The sequence below is a fragment of the Anneissia japonica genome, unplaced genomic scaffold, assembly GCF_011630105.1.
Source record: "Anneissia japonica isolate Jap-2015-1 unplaced genomic scaffold, ASM1163010v1 scaffold251325_len469956_cov165, whole genome shotgun sequence".
NCBI lineage: Eukaryota > Metazoa > Echinodermata > Crinoidea > Comatulida > Comatulidae > Anneissia > Anneissia japonica.
Genome location: NW_022730291.1, coordinates 76,671 through 96,430, shown reverse-complemented (window position 1 = coordinate 96,430; position 19,760 = coordinate 76,671). Strand labels below are relative to the sequence as shown.

At 30.9% G+C, this 19,760-nt stretch overlaps 1 protein-coding gene across 3 annotated transcripts in view; it reads right to left on the bottom strand.

Moving 5' to 3' along the window:
- The window catches only part of LOC117114806 (homeobox protein Nkx-2.2a-like), a 42,332-nt gene that overhangs the window by 21,611 nt on the left and 961 nt on the right, over nt 1–19,760 (bottom strand). Inside the window, exon 1 of one of the 3 annotated variants that reach the window (XM_033258496.1) lies at nt 3,720–3,831. The exons of the other annotated variants lie outside the window; for them this stretch is intronic. The gene's annotated coding sequence lies outside the window, so the exon portion shown is untranslated. Of the gene's footprint in view, nt 1–3,719; nt 3,832–19,760 lie in introns of those variants that run through there. 3 annotated transcript variants of the gene reach the window in all.

Below are 19,760 nucleotides of genomic sequence, written 5' to 3'. Positions count from 1 at the left end.
TGTACATCAATATGATTTACCGGAATAGTATTGAGAAATTGAATTAAATAATTCTAGAACATAATACATGTTTATTGCAATTGCAATATTTTATCACGACTAGGCCTACCTGAATCCGAACGAAGCTTAGAACGTTTTTGATAAACGAAATTTTTAATTTTTAACGACTTTTAATTTTAAAAGACATCATATCGAAGTGTTTACAATTGTAAATATATCATTTACTAATAATTACTAATTATTTGTAAATAGTGTTGCTGAATTCGTAAAATACTTATGTTAACATTATAATGATTAATTAATATTGCTATAAAATATATAACTATTATTATTAATCATTGTAGAGGGAAATTATTAATTATTATTTATTGATTTTTAAGTTTTTAATACAAAACAAATATACGCTAAATATCGTTTGTTTGTTTCTGTCTGAAAGGGAATGTGTTCCAATATGTACAATGAATGCAAATTGACATAAATAGTGGAAAATAAAAACAATACATATATTATAAATAATAATTAATTGATAACAGATGTTTTTAACATTGAGAATACTATGTCGTGTTGTACGATTCGCCAACTATGCGAACATCACAATTAGTGAACTACTCCCGTGAAAAAAACAAGCTAAAGTCTACAATATATATAGACAAATTATACCAATGCAAATTATAAGCCAATACATATTTTTAAAATTGTTATTTACCATCCATAGAGAATCTCTTATAAGACTATGAACATTGTTATCTTAATGGGAAGTTTTGTGGTTACGTTAATTCTTTGTTATCACATAATACATCAGGATAAACTCGTTTATGACGTCAATCTGTTGGATATGTTGCAATTAATACAAATAAAAACGTAATGAGTACAAATGTACAAATATATTGATCCGGTCTATATAAACTAAAATAAAAAGAAAACACACCTTATTTAAAGTTAGTTTAGCTACTAGGAGGTAAATACCGGTATTGTAAGCATAAGGCAGGGATTTACTATTTGTTTATATAAAAAATCTAGGAATTATAACGTCACTAATGTTAACATTTGGGAATAGTAATGACAACATTCTGAGTAATTAAAAAAATAACTTTTATATTTTTTTGTTATTTTTTATGTTTTTGATGACAAATAAAATATATGTAACAAAAAAAAAGAAAGAAAGAAAGAAATGTCGGTGAATCTCCACTAAAGAGAAAAAACAACTTTTATTTTAAGTTTTATTTGCGAATACAATTTCCGAAGAGTACTAAACATAAAGGAAAAAAACTTAAAGTTAACATGATCACTAAATGTTTATTTTATTTATTAAAATTTTCATTCAACAGCGAGAAACCCGCCACTTATAGTATGGAACTTAACTACTTACAACTACATGTACATGTATGTTTGAATATTTAAGTAATATTTATAAAAAAAATACAGTAGAACGATATATATTAATGTAAATTATTTTCCTTTGTAATTCATAGACACATAAATATTTAGCCTCATTGTTCCTATGTTTGCATAGGTCTTTCCTTTAAATTCCCTTTAAATTCGATGGCAAACAACTTGAATATTGTTGTAGTAAAGGTTTTGTACAGAAAAAAAATAAATAAAAAAAAATAAATAAAAAACTTTTCGATCTATGTTTCGTTGGAAGTGGAAAGGTTACTTAAATCTATTAATTGATATTTTTGAGATTAAACTTTTAAAAGTCTTGTTTTCTACATTTCGTAAGAGAGAATATATCTTCAAGAAAAACAAAGAAATTACATGGTAATAAAATACAATTGATTATATGTATTACTAATTAGATTACGATTTTTTTAATGTTTTCAGTTTCGGATTTTAACGCAAACAATATTTTATTAATTGCTATTTTTAACTCCATAGACCAATGTTATATGTGTGTTCATGAAATTAACATTAATTAATAATTAACTTAAAATTCACTCTGGTAAAAATAGACATCTTAATGTGCGGTACTATAACTATATGCTTTGTTGTTATAATGCATTTCAATGATGTCATCGCTATCTTTACTTATAATAATCTTTCTCACGATCAATATCAATGCCTGTCCATGTTGTGGACTCCGTATTACTCTTGCTTATACAGCGCCCTCAATATTCTAAAATAAGTTTCTTATTAGATAATCCGAGTTTCCTAGAATGGGTTTTAAGGATGTACTGTCTACAGTACGTTCACGGAAATCGTATTGCTTTGGTAGGCTAATTAATATATAAACAAGTAGGAATCGATATTTTGATTGCTCACTTTGTATATTTAAGTAAGTAATTAGATTTCAACCATACTAATAAAATTTCCTACGGTACGGTACACCACTTAGATTGTTCTGAAAAGAAATGTTGTTTTTGCAGAGTCTCAACAATATTAATGTTACCATGCAAACCTTCAAAAGATGTTTTTGTTTCAAATGATATTATAAAGAGAAGATATTATCTTACTACCAAAACGCTTGCTAATAACTCATTTCCACTATCAAGAAAATACATTTTTGTATAGGCCTAACTATTAAAAAAAAGGAATTACTGGAGATATATAGATGGTATTAATATGATGTATTGAAAAAACACTTCGAATAGATTTGTATTAATCTCTGTTTATTGAAAGTTTAGAAATTATTTGACTCTAAAATAAAAATACAAAAACAAAAACAAAAACAAAAAAGCAAATGTGGTGATGTCGCTTTTCCCCAGTTTTTAAATATTCAAAAATCTGTATCATAGAAAAATCAGTGTCAATTCAATTTTGTTCCCTCAGGAGCCTGGCATTAAATAAAGCGTTCTTTCTTCAAGAAAAACGTCTTTTTTTAGAAAGAATATCAAAATATATTTAAATGAGCAATCAGCTGAATTTAATTTTGAAGCGGCTTTGGATAACAAAGCCGATTATGAATTAATAAAATTACAATTATTCAAACGAGGTAAAAAGAAATGTGGTTATTCTCTTATGTATCTAAGAGATAAGGTTATAGATTAGGTTATGGCAATATATTTTGTTTTAAGTAAAGACATAGGTTGAGTTAACATTTAACCATACATCATACATTTATAACATCGAAGTTTTAGCTCATTATCAATTAAAAGATTTGAAGACTTATTTAGAAATACACCAGGAGTGGTTATTTATTTAAGCGGTGTGTTAGATAATAATAACAAAGCAATACAATATCTATACACCTGTACATAGTGCCTTTCACCTAATGGAAATATCACATCGGTGGTAATAAAAGTTCTTATACGAAAATAACGATTTATCACTTATGGGAACACTAAATCGATGAATATTCTATAGATAAAATTAAGGTTACATTAGCTATGATATTTATTTTTAATTTTAGCTGTCCAGATGAGTAGACTGACTTACATTTGTTGAAGAATTATATTATGACATATAAATTATGACTCACGAGCCGTTCGTTTTTTATGGAGTAATTGGTATATGGAATTTTATTACAAAATAATAAAATTATAATAGAATATATTGGCTAATTAATCATAATAATATAAATAATAACGATTAAAATTTAATTTTAAAAAACCCATGTAGCTAGTGTCAGCGATCTCAGAACGTGATCACTAAGTACTACACAATTCTATATTGAAAACTAACAGTGACAAGTGCGTGTCACTTATTGTAAATTGTCACTTAAAGACCAAGTAGAAAACTCTTGTAATGATGAGAACAAGTGACTCTTAAAAATCTCTTACCGTGTGCGAAAATAAATCGGATAATTTGACGCTTAACGCTCTAGAACTGTCAGTCGATTCCCCAATCACTGTCTATTACCTAACAACAAACTTGACTCGTCAAGAAAACGCATTCAAATGTTGAGATCCGGTGCTTAGCCTCAAGTTTATATATCCCATCATGCATTGTTTGTTTTATGCGCGAAACCTAGTAAAGATTGCGCGCGAAATCTGCCCATTCAGCGGGCGTCATCTAATACAAAGATAGCCATATGTCAAATATTAATAAATTAACAATAACAAAGCAGACGACCGTCAGCTACCATAATTTCTTCCTCCTATCAGTAGCGCACAAAGGTTCTGGCTTCTTATTGATGTTCACTGCTACAGTCAACAATTGTTTTGTAGCAAATAACAAAACTTCTATACAGTCTTAATGAACATATCAAATATTTGGTATCGAAGCCAAAACCATCATGAATAGGAAGTTAGCAAAAGGCGCCAAATTTAAAGGAAGATAATGATGACACCAGATTTTGTTTTTAAATATCCACAGATGTTTTGGTTTTATTATATTTTGTTATGTATTTGATTATTTTTATACATTCACTCATAATTTATTTCGAACATTTTATTTAGGTAATGCTTTAAGATTAGTAATGAAACCGTTTAAATTATGGTGAGTTATATCTGACATACAAGATTTATCATGAAATGGAGCCATTTCGACCCTAACAATCTGTCTCTTATACACATCTAGATGTGTATAAGAGACAGATGTTAAACTTATGACATCATACCACTGTTCCTTTATATCAATAGGCTATGATTTTATTTCTTATCTGAAACTATTTATCCTATGTTCGTATATATCTTTATATTATCTAATAGCATTAACTTATTAAAATGATTGATTATTCATTTTCATGCATAAGCCTATATGATTATGGTATTACTGATTAGGTAAAATTACGTATTAACTTAAATTCTTCTTCTTATCGAGTCACTACGTAGCTAGTGTGTATGATCTAACTTACGTAGTGTGGTAGAAGGATTCGCAGGTATGTTGGATACCTGACATGGGCCGCGTCGTGAGCTCTCCTTCTGTGGCCGGACAGGGGACTAGAGATGGACCAGTGCACTGGGGTAACCCCCTACTCTTCTCAAATGGTGTACCGGATTCTTTAAAGTGCACACGAGCCAATTGTGTACACTGGGCCTACGGTTTAGAGTCCTTATCCGAGAAGCCGATATTATGGATATGTCACGGTTCCCCTGTCTTAACCGCTCGGTCAATCGACTCGCCAAACTTAAATATCTCTAATAATCGCGTTTTACTATGTTGTTAAAGTTTGCGGTCCCCAGGAGTGAATATGTTTTTTCGTAACCTTACGAAACGATAAGGAATACGAATACGTCATTATCATTATCATCATTCCTGACTAAAACATTCTTGGTAATATGTCGTATGAGCTGAATATGATCATTGATTCATGCAAAAGACATGAATCGCCTCCGCTGTGACAGATATGTTAATTTATATGGGAAGGGTTGTCTAAAAATTTGATGACGTAACCGTATTCGTTATCTTTTTTCGTAAGCTTGCGAAAACTTCCTATCACTGTACTATAAATTCTAATTTCTATATATTCTAATCTATTAAAGATTTATTGTATTAAAAGTAAATTTGATTGTGTTTCTTATGTTTCTTATAAAAATTATAAATATATTTAAACCTAATTTGTTATTAAATATTTTTGTTATTTCCATAATTGATGTTCTTCCTACCAAATTTAATTGCATGCTTTCGTGAGTATAAATGACTGACTACTGGTTGTTAAGAATTCTATTGAGATCTTAACTTGATGCGATGTATAAACAGAGACAGGAGCACACTATTTTATAAATCCACTCAATGTCCCATGATATGTATGCTTCATCGATAGTGAGACATATTGTAATTATGATTGATCTGTTGGAATAATCTTTATCAATTTGAGTGATCTGTGTTTTGTATTATTAAGTTCTGATAACTAATTTGAGTGATCTGTATTTCGTATTATTGCAGTCAGTATTAGCATAGTTGACATAGGATTTCATTTGACATTTTGATAACGTGCCCGCTCTCAACGAAGTGTGTTGACTCAACGCGAAGGTCCATCTGTTGTCCAAGAAACGGATGAGTTAGCCAGGATGATAACACGACTGGATATGTCATGGTTATATTAAAGGTGTTTGGGTAGTGGATTTGCGATTAAAGATCATATTAAGAATGACCTACCAAGACTTAAAACTATATTGCCCCGGTGCAGATAAATTATTCTACGCGAGTAGGTAAATTTCCGATTTCAACTGACTGGAGGCTAGCAGACGGAGCGCGCCTGCTCTCAATACGCATACAATATTCTGGACATATGTCCAACAATGCAGACTATACACTGAAGGGTTTATTCAAAGACTCTTAAGTAAGCAGATATGGCTTTGTTGCGCGTTCATTCATATGATAGTTGCATTTGAATACCTATTGCTGTTTGTCACTTTCTCCTTGGTCGTGAAATCGAAACTGATGATACGGTAAGGTATATCTCGTCTGGATAAACCCGATCACTGATGTACCTTACGGTAGTTTACCGACCATTAGCGAGCAAGTTTATATTCATGATTCAACAGTCACGCTGTCTAAATTTTTTTTTTTTTACCCTGACAGTTCTTAAGACTCGCATATTCTGGGCATGCGTCAAAAACGTTATTTGCCATCTAATTTCCTCACGTGTTACATAATACTAATAACATTTTATTAATATTGTTATTAGTATTGTTACAGCCTAAAGCAATATCCTGATTTCGATCGACATACAATATATGACTTTTGATCATATATTTGACAGGAAGCTCCCTTTATGATTCTAAAAGAGGAAATGAACTTATTTTCTTCTTAATTAAAAATAATTAATCGAATATATCCCTTGTAAATATCATATTATATGACAAGTTAAAAAAAAAGAAGTCATAAATGGACTTCTGATCGCGCAACTCCATGCATAATATACAATTTGCAATATTTTATATTCAGATAATATGAATCTACCGATTTTTTTAATACCATGTGTTATGATGAACTACTGTACACTGGAAATAAAATAATGACATAAGAGTGTAATAGATTTGTAAAGTAATGTTTACTTATATTCTATGTTCTACCCCTTTTCCACCACACACGTTTATAATGAAGGCCTATAAAAAAGAAATTAGAATAGAATTTAAAATGTGTAAGAAATGACTCAGCCACAACCTAACGTTTATAAGATCTGATTGTATTGTCATTTCCCTGATTTTTTTTTGCATATTGTTTGCATTTTTGATTTAAAAAAAAATCTAAATCTATGAATATCGCATACCTTAGGCCTACCATACTTCTGACCAAATACATAACTTTATATGAATTATGCCAAAACGCCAAACTAAAAACAAAAACAAAAATCAGTACACGCTACTTCCCACAATAGGCAAATATGACGATGGTGGTTTATAGCACCGTTATAAGTTTATGATCGCAAAATCAGTGTACATACGCGATCTGTGGCTTCTTGCTTTGTTTCTCAAATTAATCATTCTGTGATATAACTGCTCAGGTGATGTTCTTAAACATACGTTTATTTAGGAGCTCTATTAATCGTACAGACCCGTTCGTAAAATCAACAAAAGCTCGGAAAGGTAAAAGCATTTTGTTAATTTTCAACCCAGGTTTATTGTTGCTTCGCTGTCGGTGAACTTTGCAGCCCACTCGAAGTCAATTTCCAGCGTAGAACCATTGATTTTCTGTCATTAGCCAAACACTTCATGAATGAACAGAGTTAGAAGTCAGCCGAAATTGAACGAGGAAGATGATGTAGCCAACTCGAGTACAAACTGCTTAGTGGTTTGAAGGAGGCTTTTTAAAGAGTAAATGGGACGCAGACAATGTTTAAATTCCGTGCCATATATAGTAGCTGTACTTCATTAAACTCATTAAATTCATACACAAACCCATAAAAAAATCATCATTTGTAGATCCATATCAAAGTATTCAATTAAGGCTTATAGGGGCTTACATATGTAATGTAATTACAATATCTGCTTTACTTTTATTTTAAATAGGAAGCTTTGACCACGCGAAAATCAGTACGCGTACGTGTATCTCATTTTACCCTATTCCGTCGCGCTCCACACGTAGGCCTAGGTTAATTTATCTCGTGCTTATATATAGGCATAATATGTAAGACGTTATTTTGATTATTAGGTATTTTAAATTGCAAATATCATGCTTCTAACTTAGCTCTAGTGATTTCTACTAACCCCAGAGCAACGCATAACAAAAATGACGTCTCTGTTAAGAATGAGATTTTTCATCACATTTCAGAATTCACTCTAGTCTCTACGAATTGAGTACGCCTATTTCACTTCTTCGTACTACGTCACATAGTGTGTCTAGAGCCACGGATAGAAGTTGGATAGCTGGTAAATACAGTACTGTACTACGAAAACTTAAACAATGTAGGCATCACCCTCTTCAAATACTGTACGTCTAGGTCTACCAGTCCTTTTTTTCTGTTTCCGTCCTATCACAGCTGCTTTATTTGCTTTCACCCTTGCTAAAGCAAACGCGTTATTTATAATAGAATTGAATTGATTACATAATTTCAAATCACAAAATATTTTTAAACTATACAATTGAAGATATTATACTGAAGCACTGCGTGTATCCATAAATAAGGGCATGTTTCGAGCATCTTTTCTTAGTTTACATCAACGAAGAAAGCTTCATATTTATACAAGCACACTATTCTACTCTAGGAAAGCAAACAAACTAGCTATAAGTTCTTCATCAAATATCTAGATTACCCCATTTATAATTAATTTTTCAATTATTAGCGTTATGTCAACAACTGTATTTAACATGTCGGACGATCTGTAAACGAAATCTCGGCAACATTTTCACCAATACCCGATAACAAAAGTTAATTCCATTAATTGTGATGATAAAAGAACTATAATTACTGGCTTTATTTTTTAGTAAGTTTCTTTCTCTTCTCATTAAAGATGACTGGCTACCAGAGTAGTTCTTTCTAAACAATAATAGGTCTTTTGTGTTTTATGGAGTCTCAGGGTATATGGAGGTGTGCAAGCATTCATAACACGCCTGGTTTAGAAACAATGTTCTACTAATCCGCACGAATGTTTTGATGACAATTCCTAGATGCTCTTCGTATGATATTGTAATCGTAATTCACATAATGAGTGTCACTGAAGTGCAAACTAGAGGTTTTGGTTCGATCATCAAGAATTACATAAAATCATTGATATGCCAATCACATGCTCTATTATGTATAACAATTAATCATTATTATTAATGAATATGTAGATTAATATTTTGTTCTATTATTGATTTCATAACGCGGTTTAGTACCGTATTGTTTTTAATATTAATATTCATTATTTAGGAACATGGACCAATGATTACCAATAGTGACCGTAATCATTGTCTTAATCATGTGGCAAATTCTTTCACAAAAGTATAAAGAAAGGATGCTTTACATAAACCATAAACTAAGGCTCCACAGCACTAACAGGAATTGAACCCAAGGCCATGGTATTAGAAGGCAAGTATCTTAATACTGCCTATAGTGTTCATAGTACATTTTATAAAAATAAAATGTACTGAAATATAATCAAATATTTTATTCTTGGAAGTTATCCGGCCGCAACGCAACTAATTTAAACCCACCTATATCCAGAGTGTTTTGTCCAGCCTGATGTCGAATAATAAAATAAATTGACTTTCTTTATTGTTTTAAATAAATCACTCATAACAAATTTCATGATACTAATCAACCATTATATATATTCATCTAATTGGCTACGTCTCTATTCTTGCTTACACACTAAACAAGTGTTTGAATTGGTTTCCATGCATTAATCTGCGGGCCCGTGCCTCAAAATTACTTTGGATGCCGTGATTGGCGGTAACCCGGCAACGCAGGAAACGAAGCAACACTTAATAAAATCTCGCCTCGCCAAACGTCGTCCAAATTCCGACCTCACCAGATTTCTATATCATTGACGCAGCGTTAAAATGTTTACAGAAGACAAGAACGAGAAGACTTTAGTATTATTACATCTAACTGGAGCAAAAACAGCATCATCGATCGAAATGTTACAAGGCAATATCCGCAGCGTATCATGTTTAGTACGCAATAATGATGACAATCAAAGACATTTGTATGGACAAAGTACGGAACCGTATCACACGGCATGTGACAGGACAGTGCAGATTGTTCATCGGGAAAAATCGATGCGCAATTAGGCAAACCTTAAACGACATATCGTTACTAATGGCAGTGATAACAACCGATATGGAAATTGGATTAGTTCATATTGTAACTTGTTGATTAGCTAATAATCAATGCGCTTGTATGTTATAAGAACATTCTTTTAGGCTCAGTGAGTTTCTTGTACTGATTAGATTTAGTAGTACTTAACTTGTTTGAGAAGATGGAAAGCTTCGTGAACTATACTATTCTTATAACATAAGTACTTCTACTTCTAACATGAACTCAAATTTCATGCCATTCTTATATCTCAATCAGTCAATGTTTTATATCTGGGTTTTCTTCTCGTTTTTTTTTTTTTTCTTATCTAACAATCACTGTTGATGGGCCTAATGAACGCCGTTTCAGCTTCTTATATTGGTATAATCAATAACTAATCTAGTATTAATTATGTGGCGAATAGGCACTATAGGCTACAGGCCTATGTTATGACTGGCAGCAGATATCATTGCAAACCCCGTTGGCCTAAAAAACAACACGGAATTTACGTGGGTTGAAATTAGGATAATTTTAGTATCATATTATCTATTGATTAGAAATAAATAAAAACATTATTATTATTATTATTATTATTATTATTATTATTATTATTATTATTATTATTAATAGGCCTAATAATAATAATAACAATTGTTATATTATTATTATTATTATTATTATTATTATATTATTATTATTACTATAATAATTATGAACAAAGCTTAATTATTTAATATTTAGGCCTACCTACATTTATTTTTCAGACAAAATATTGAAAAACAAGATGTTATTCTTTTTATAACCTGATTAGGACTATGTACTTTCTAATTCATTTGGCGACTACATTTATTCATATCAGGCCACTGGCTCATGAAGCCAACCATTAATTTAACAAGAACGTGATCAATATATTATTATTAGACACAATTTTTCTTTACTTATATTGAAAGCAACATAAGGGAACTTAGATGACTAACCCGTGACTATATTATTATATTCCAACTATAATATTAATAGGGCAAAATATTAGAAAACAACATTGAAACGATGACTGGATCTCGGTTAAGATGTTAACAAACAGAAATATAACCAGAGCTTTCCGACAACACTAGACTTGATAGATATCTTGCTTGTGTTGTGTATTTCTATTATTAATATTAGTTGTATTGCTTTGATAATTACCAGTATTATTTGCATTAGGTCTGTTATTAATATAAGCAGTTCCCGCTTAAATCAAACTTTATCCCACTTACACATGAAAAGTAAATCAAATTTCACCATCAAGTTAAAATTACTCTTAACGTATTGATCCTGAGCAGTAATTTTGATATATCTGCGGGCAATTAGTCAATAATAACCAACTTTAACTACAGATACCTTGAGTGATTGACATCTTAAGACCTATTACTAAGTCCATCGCCCCGGGGGTAGGCACGACCGCCGTTCGTATAGAGTTACGTTACATATAATAAAACTTTGATATTAGATGTCGTGCTTACATTTTCTCTTGAAAACCACTAGAATTTGTTGTTTTCTTTATACAGATAAATTTATTCTGTGTACCGTAGTTTCCTACATTCAGACAAACCTTAGCCATCTCTTAATACATTCATAGGCTTATTTCCGATAACTACTGCCAAGTTTAGCCGGCATTAGGAGATACTAAAGATCGTTATAACTATAATTCGTAATTATTTGTATAATTGTCTTCATTAGTGTTATCACATCATTATCGTCATCCTTTTTATTATTGAGATTCTTGATACTTACCGTAATTTTAACAAAATTGTATTTTTATTTGTAGTGTTTGATTTTACTATAGGCCTATATCTTGGTAATTTGTTTTTGCTTCTGCATTTGATTCAAGTATAGCTATACGCCTATACATTAACGTATTAAATTTACAGAAAAGCCTAAGTATTACTAAATGACTAAAATCACACATGCCCCGGAAAAATAAATTTTCAATTCACGTTATATTTACTCAACCTAAACTGTATATATTCAACGTTATTTTCTTTTTTGATAATGTCAGATTAGATAAATATGATTTCCTTCAATGACCCTCAAACTTAACTTTATACTGTATAAGAGACAGTATATATATATATATATATGCCTATATAGGTAAATTATAGAAACAATGCCCAAAAATATGATATATAGGCCTAATGCCTATATGTTTATGGTTTTAAAATCTACAAAGCAAATTATTATATAGGGCTATATTATCCCTGTATACTGCATGATAAGAATTGCACTTAACAATTTTTTTTATTATGATAACTCTAATAATTTACAATCATACATATCAAAAATGTAAAATGCGCATGTAAAGTGTGTAAACAACGGCAAACGGCATGTCGTGATTCTTCGTCGTGTTTTGCGCACATGTCTTGTGGATTAGATGTTAGTTGTTTGATTAAGGTGAGTTCCTTTTGATGATATAGGGTAATGATACAGAATAATTGGTGCTTTAAAAATGCCATAGTTACTTTCGTTCTCTCTTTCGATCCATCAATATAGACCAGCAACAGCAAAGTAATTTTATTCGACCAATATTGATTGTTTTTGTTTGCCACTCAATGTTTTCTATCTTTGATCTAAGCCATCCTATTTCATTACTGTTGATAATATTCTTTCTTTTGAATACACTTTATCTCACATGATTATACTGATGAATGTGATGATGATAATGATGATGATGATGATGATGATGATCATTATTGTTATTAGTTCAATGGGGAAGATGGCGATGATATTAATGATGAGGCTGATGATGGTTGTAGTGGTGACGATGATAGTAGTAACTAAAATGACGACGACGACGACGACGACGATGATGATGATGATGATGATGATGATGATGATATAACTGATGATGATGATGATGATGATGATAATGATTATGATAATGATAGTGATGATGAGGAGGATAATGAGGAGGAAGAGTATGATTGGAATAGTAATAATTTAGTTTTGCAATAACGATAATGTTACATAGGCTATTGAGGATGATGATAATTCAATGTATGCCTATTTATATGTTTTATATTGCCTGTATTTATAGGCTTTTTATATTGTAATGCAGTCAAATTCATGTATTCGCTGCCGATTGCAAATCATATACCGAAATAAGTTAGTGATAATGATAAGGATGATTGTGAAGATAATTACGCATTAAAATTCAGATATTGATCGATTAATTTAGTAACATCAGGTTAAATGAAGTTGTTTGAAACATTGCACCCAGTAATGGAGTCAAAACAAATACAATTTATAGCTACTGAGTGTACAGATTAGCATAAGTCAGTAAGAGTATTCCCTGTAGCCAATCAATACTACCTTAGGCCTACATTAGGCCTAGGTTACGTAGCATGTGTTAAGCTAAAATGTTGAACAACACAATTTAAAATTGATATTGCTTATTATGTAATAGGCCTAGGTAAGTTATTCAAACTTGACTATTCCAAACTAGAAAATATTTTTCTTGCCATTACAAACAGACACACAATATTATTGTTCTTTTATTTTTTTGCATTTACCATTAAAATGGATGGAGTTCAATTTCTAATTTCTTCTAGTAAACTAGCGCAACTCTTATTTCTAGAATGATGAATCATAATTAAAACATTTAATATGTCTATCAACCTTTTTAAAATAATAATCAGCGATTTGTCTGATCGGAGCGTCAAAGCTGAACTTGATATTGCCTCAACTCGTTTAGAATGGTCATAAATGTTCCTTAATTTTTAAGTATAAAGAAATGTTAGTCTCACTAAGAATAATTGTTATTTATGTTAATTATAAGAAACACATTTTTATTTTTAATTTATCAAGGTACAAGAAATTGAGAGTCATTCAGTTTTTGCATAAAGTTATATAATAAAACAATGTGAATTGGGCTTATTTTTAATCTCATAATAACATTAGCAAAAAGCAAATTTTGTTATGGCGAAATTAATGAGTTTAATTGATTGTTATTCAACTTTGGTAAGATTTATTATAGTTAACCGAATTGTAGCTTATAATATCTGTTATTGAATAATTACTGTACATTCGTTGATGAATTACATACAGTTTCAGTAGGCCTACTTTTCAAAATACACTTTTTGACACTTCAAATAAGTGGATGAGATATCTGTAATGTTTAGACATAAAAAGTATAATGTTCAGAACGTCACTTTAACTGAAACGATGGGTTACCAATGGTGCTCAGTATAATAGCTAGGCAAAGCTGAAAACACTGAAATGGAAATTGTGATAATAATAAAGGCGTCAAACCATTTAGGCCTGATAGAAGTTTATCAGCTTAAACTAGCTCCACTGTGCGAGACTGTAACATCAGAGGCCTGCTATTGAGAGAGGTTGGAGACAGATTGTCCCGTACCTCGGCAGTCAAGTGAACACACTGAATGCTCTCTTGCAAGGTTTTGACCAACTACATATAGGCCTACATCCGCACAACAAAAACTAACAAGGTTAGGATACTAAGAAGATAATTATGGAATAATGGCATACAAAAGATTCTTTCCACAGAACCTGACATCGTAAAACTGATTATTTCACATGAATAGGCCTACACAAATTTATATCTGCCAAGACACTAGTCATGATAAATCGGCAACAAACATAGTCAAAGGTGGTTTGGTGTTTGACAACTCTTAGCAATACATTTCGATACCAGGTGTCTGGCGCCGTAGTTCCCACCTCTAACAATCATATTATCAATATAGGTTCTTTCGACGGCTTATTCAACTGTAGTAGAAAATATATAAAAAATATTTGTTTCAAAAAACGTGAATTCATTATTGTCGTTCATGACATTCCCAGAACAAGCTTACTCTAAACACTTCCGTACCTTTCTGTGTCTATAAAAATGCTTGACAGAATTTAGAGTATTGGGTACACATTTATATATAGCGGCATCCATCATATGATACACCCAAACACATTATAAAGCAAATATATAACATAAAAACTATTAATAACACCAAAATTAAACATAAACCTGCAGCTTGAAACTGATTGCTTTTAAAATATTACATAAATAATTCTTAGATAAAAATAACTTTAATTTGTATTCTAAATTACAGCAGAAGTGAACTAATATTGTGCTGCAGTAGATTAAGTTTATTCCTTATACAGGTTCAGTCTAATGCATAAAGAACATTTAAACATCAACAAAAATTCACCATTGATAAAAGTTATTAATAATTGATGAGCGAGTTAATAGCATTTGAGAAACGCGTTCGATTCAATGACCTATTGAGAAAGGTAGACAATCAAAACACAACATCAATAACACGCTTAGATGCGAAAGACAATTTTGAAAATAAAGATATTGTTTGCATTTGTCAAAAAATTGCTTCTTCATGGTCAGATTCAACAAAATTGTTCGAAGCAGAAATTTCCTGTGAATAATGAGATAAAGAAAGAAGAGATGATGTCTAGAATTCCCATAGGCCAGAGATAAACATATCAACTTCAAGATTGTGTAACATAAGTTCCTCTTTAAGGACCTGATAGATTGAGTCTCTAATAATAATAAAAATAACAAAAACAACAACAACAATAATAATAATAATAATAATAATAATAATAATAATAATAATAATAATAATAATAATAATAATAATAATAATAATAATAATAATGAAAATTTGTTTTGCACCAGTATCCCTCTTAAAAGATGTTCATGGCTCATCCACACAACAGTGCATTTCAAAATCTAAATAAAACTACCAAAAACTCGAGACTTTAATTTATTTAATTATTAATTTGAAAAAACTTAATCAACGGTTGGTGAGTGGGGGGTCATTTTTTTTTCAAATGGAGGACTGGCCCTGATAACGAAAACAGCATCACTGTCACCCAGGGTGCGCACAGGCACATGCTGTTCTCTGGTAGTTTCCATCATGGGCTAATCCAAATCCTAATAATTAAAATTAACAACTTACAAATTTCAAAAACGAAGTGGTTGACTAAACCAATAATCTTAATTAACCGTTCTTCTAAATAATCATCATGATGTTTTTTTTTTCTTGTTTTTTCATGATGTTAATAACGAACCATTAAATTTTGTGTGTACTGTTGCAGTTACCTGCATGTATAGCCTATTATTACGTCAGATCTAGAATTTGAATTCAGTGAGCTTTGATAGTAAAGAGTGTGGTACAATAACTTACGCCTCCCAATCCAATCATCCAACCCTAGCCTTTTAAAATTATTTTAAACTCCGAGTCTACTAAATCAGTATTTATGACATCGTAAGAAAGCATCTAGCGTCATTAGTCAGCCTTATTTATGGTTAAATGATACATTTCAATGCCAAAACGGCTATACCTCTTTAAAATAAAAGTCACCGAATCGACGACTTGCTCGTTTACCGAAGAAACTATGCTACATTGTAAAATAGTAAGTATAACAATATAAGTAATAAATTGCGTAAGAGGATAAAACGTTTACGAGAACTTGACTTGATAAGTACCTCCGTTGTTAGTTAATAAGGTATTAACCAACCCTCATTATACTCGTTAATTTGGAGACAGGATCGTGTCAAAATAACTTTTAAGAAACTCTTGCCAGACGATTATCTATTGTATTTTTGTAAAAGACAGAAATAGGATAAGATATATTTGGCCCCAAAGACATAAGTAGGCCTATATGACAATCGTTGTGACCGTTACGAAACATAGGCCTCGTCTAACAGGTTTGGCTGAAGCTTAAGCACTCTTGTTAGAATTATGTCCATAGCCTTTAGTTTCTTAAATCATGGAGCTATACTTAAATATTTTTTTTTAATTATTATTCAATGCTGAAATATGGCATGGTTATATTGGATAACTGTGGTGATTCAAGACTTTAAAGTCCCGTGATACATTTCAACCTCAAATCCACGGTATTTCGCATGTCCAAATTAGCTTTGGCGCTGCGCCATATCTTATGTAATATAAAGGTCGGTTCACATTATCAAGCTGTTTTACGCAAACGCAAAACTCGCTATTTCACTATTGCTCGAGTTTGCGTAAACCGTTAAAGTTACTCTAGTGTAAACCATACCTAAAAGTCCGAGGTGATTTGGGGTCTTCATGACTAGTATATAAAATGGTGAATTTAATAATTGGTTCTGATCAGAGCGGGATTACGAGTATTGCCTGGATAAGAGGAGTGAGCCGACAAAAGATGGCTTGTAAACAATGTGCACCTTCCATTGTCGATCTATTAGAGCTCAATGGTTGGATTAGTAATCTTTAATCAAACACAAGTAGGTGGAGATATTAGGGCGTCATATTCGACTCCACTGCTTTTGAAATATCAGTTGAGATGGAGCCAAACTTCTAATGCGTAAAGTTGCGTTTTATTTGCTGCTTCTCAATATACGATATCACGATTCGCTGCTCATGCGAGTGTGTACGATAAGTTTTTTGTCTATATAGCTCATCAGAGACAGTAGTTTTATCCTATTGAGGAAGTTGAGCTAATAAATAAATGCATTTACTTTGTTGAACTTAGAGAATAAATACGCTGCCAAGGCCTCTACTTATCGTACAGTACATAATTTACAATTACATAAACAATCATTTTAATAATGTAATATTGAGAGAAAAATCGATTGAATGAGTGATAGGCCTACATGGTTTTTTACCACAACCCATCTTCAACAATATATTTGTCATAATTATTGAATAACCTGTGCCTGGTATATCCTACTTCCGTTTTGTTGCTGATTGACATCTTTAAAAAAAATCATTAATCATCTTAAAAATGAATGTATATTTCTTGCATTCCGAGGTTGGAATTGAACCCTGGATTAACTCACAATCACCCTTTCCTCCAACCTCCGAGTCAAAGGAACCTGAATCTTGTTAAGTACCAAGCGATTTCGCTCATTTTCAAGCTGCACTGTGCCTAATTTACGAAACGACTGCTGACTCATTTAAACTAAAATTAACAATCAAAATAGCTCTGCTTCTGTGTTCATATGTGCTTCATACTTCCGTATTTTTCCTGATTTGGCTCTCTTCAATATTCATGTTTCAGGCTCTCTACAAGGACCACATTGGAATTAAATAAATTAACATAACAAAAAAAAATAACCAGAGATATATATTTAACTAAAAGGGGGAAAATGTGCTTTAAGTAATAACTATACAGGTGTTATTGTTGTAATTATATTTTGAATGGTTAATGTGCATTGGTTATGATTTCTGATTATGATTGTGACGTGACTTTCTATATTTAATTGGCATATGCCTAGTCGCACCCGAAATAGAAGTCTTTAAATCTACCTTTTAGTCGTGTTGACTTACATGTAGAGGTTTATTTAAACGTTTATGTGATACTTATAAAAAAATTGTATGCCTAATATTGATATATATATATATATGACAGTTTAAATATTTTTGAATCAAAGGTCGTTAGTACTTTCTAATGTATTGTTATATTTCTTGTTTCTTAAACCTTTTATATGTATTGTTTGTATTTATATGAATTTTAACCTGTTAGTTGTGGTTGTTATCGCTGTTGGTTAGAATAAAATGAAATAACAAATATAATAATGTATTGAAATGAAATGTAAATTCACATAAAACAAACAATAAGCAGAGATAGATATTTAACTATACAGATATTGTTATATTGTGCTTTGAATGGTAACACTTGCAACATTTCATGTGATAATGTAAAGAAATGAAATGTAATTTCACATAAAAACAATAAGTATACTGAGATTGGTGCTCAACTAAAAAAAATATGAATGCTGTAAAAGCAATTCCGCATTTATTATATACAATTTAGTTTTTATTTTATTTTATTATAATCACAGTTTATTTTATTGTATAAAATGTAATGTAAAAAACAATGAATAAATGTCCATGGGTTATCCCACAAAAGAGTGAGAGAAAAAAAAAACGTTTTGTTAATTCTATTGGACGTCCTTGCATGCTTTGTTTAAATCTTGGACAAATTTGTAATCTTTCCACGATTTTAATGATAATGTATGTTTATAATATTTTTATATTAACATAGACCTATTAATTGTTAAATTGAATGAATACTTTTAGAATACAGAGATAAAATAAATGAAAATAAGTTTAACGCTGATTTATATTTTGGGGTAGGTAATTTTTCAGATCAAACAAATAAAATAATTTTTATAATGTCTCTCCAACATAACTTAACAAATAGTCTAACATTGATGACTGAATACATTCAATTTAATTTCCTTTCCAACCAAACTAAGTAAACTCCTGAATATATATCTGATACCATGACATTTAATTTAAATTCAATAATCTGAAATTCGTTTAAAATACTTAAAATTATCTTAGGCCTATATATAAATTGTAGTTTTTCTTTCTTTATATAGAATGACTGAATACACACCGACTAATTTTCCTTCTGATCAAAAGTAACCTACCTGAATATAATATGTCTAATAGCATGACATTTAATTTTAAAATATAGTAATCTGAAGTTCGTTGAAAATACTTCAGATTATAGCTTATGTACAAATTTTAGTTTTCTTTCTATCTGTACTGAATGACGGAAAAATATATTGTGGTTTGCTGCGTAGCACAGAAAACACTAGAGCAGAGAATAATAGTAGTAGTCAAATTACCTGTCCTATTCTGTAGTTGGTATGACGGTGAAACGAACCACATCATGTTCTAGTATTCTAGTTAAACATTGTTTTTGCTATATAATTATATAT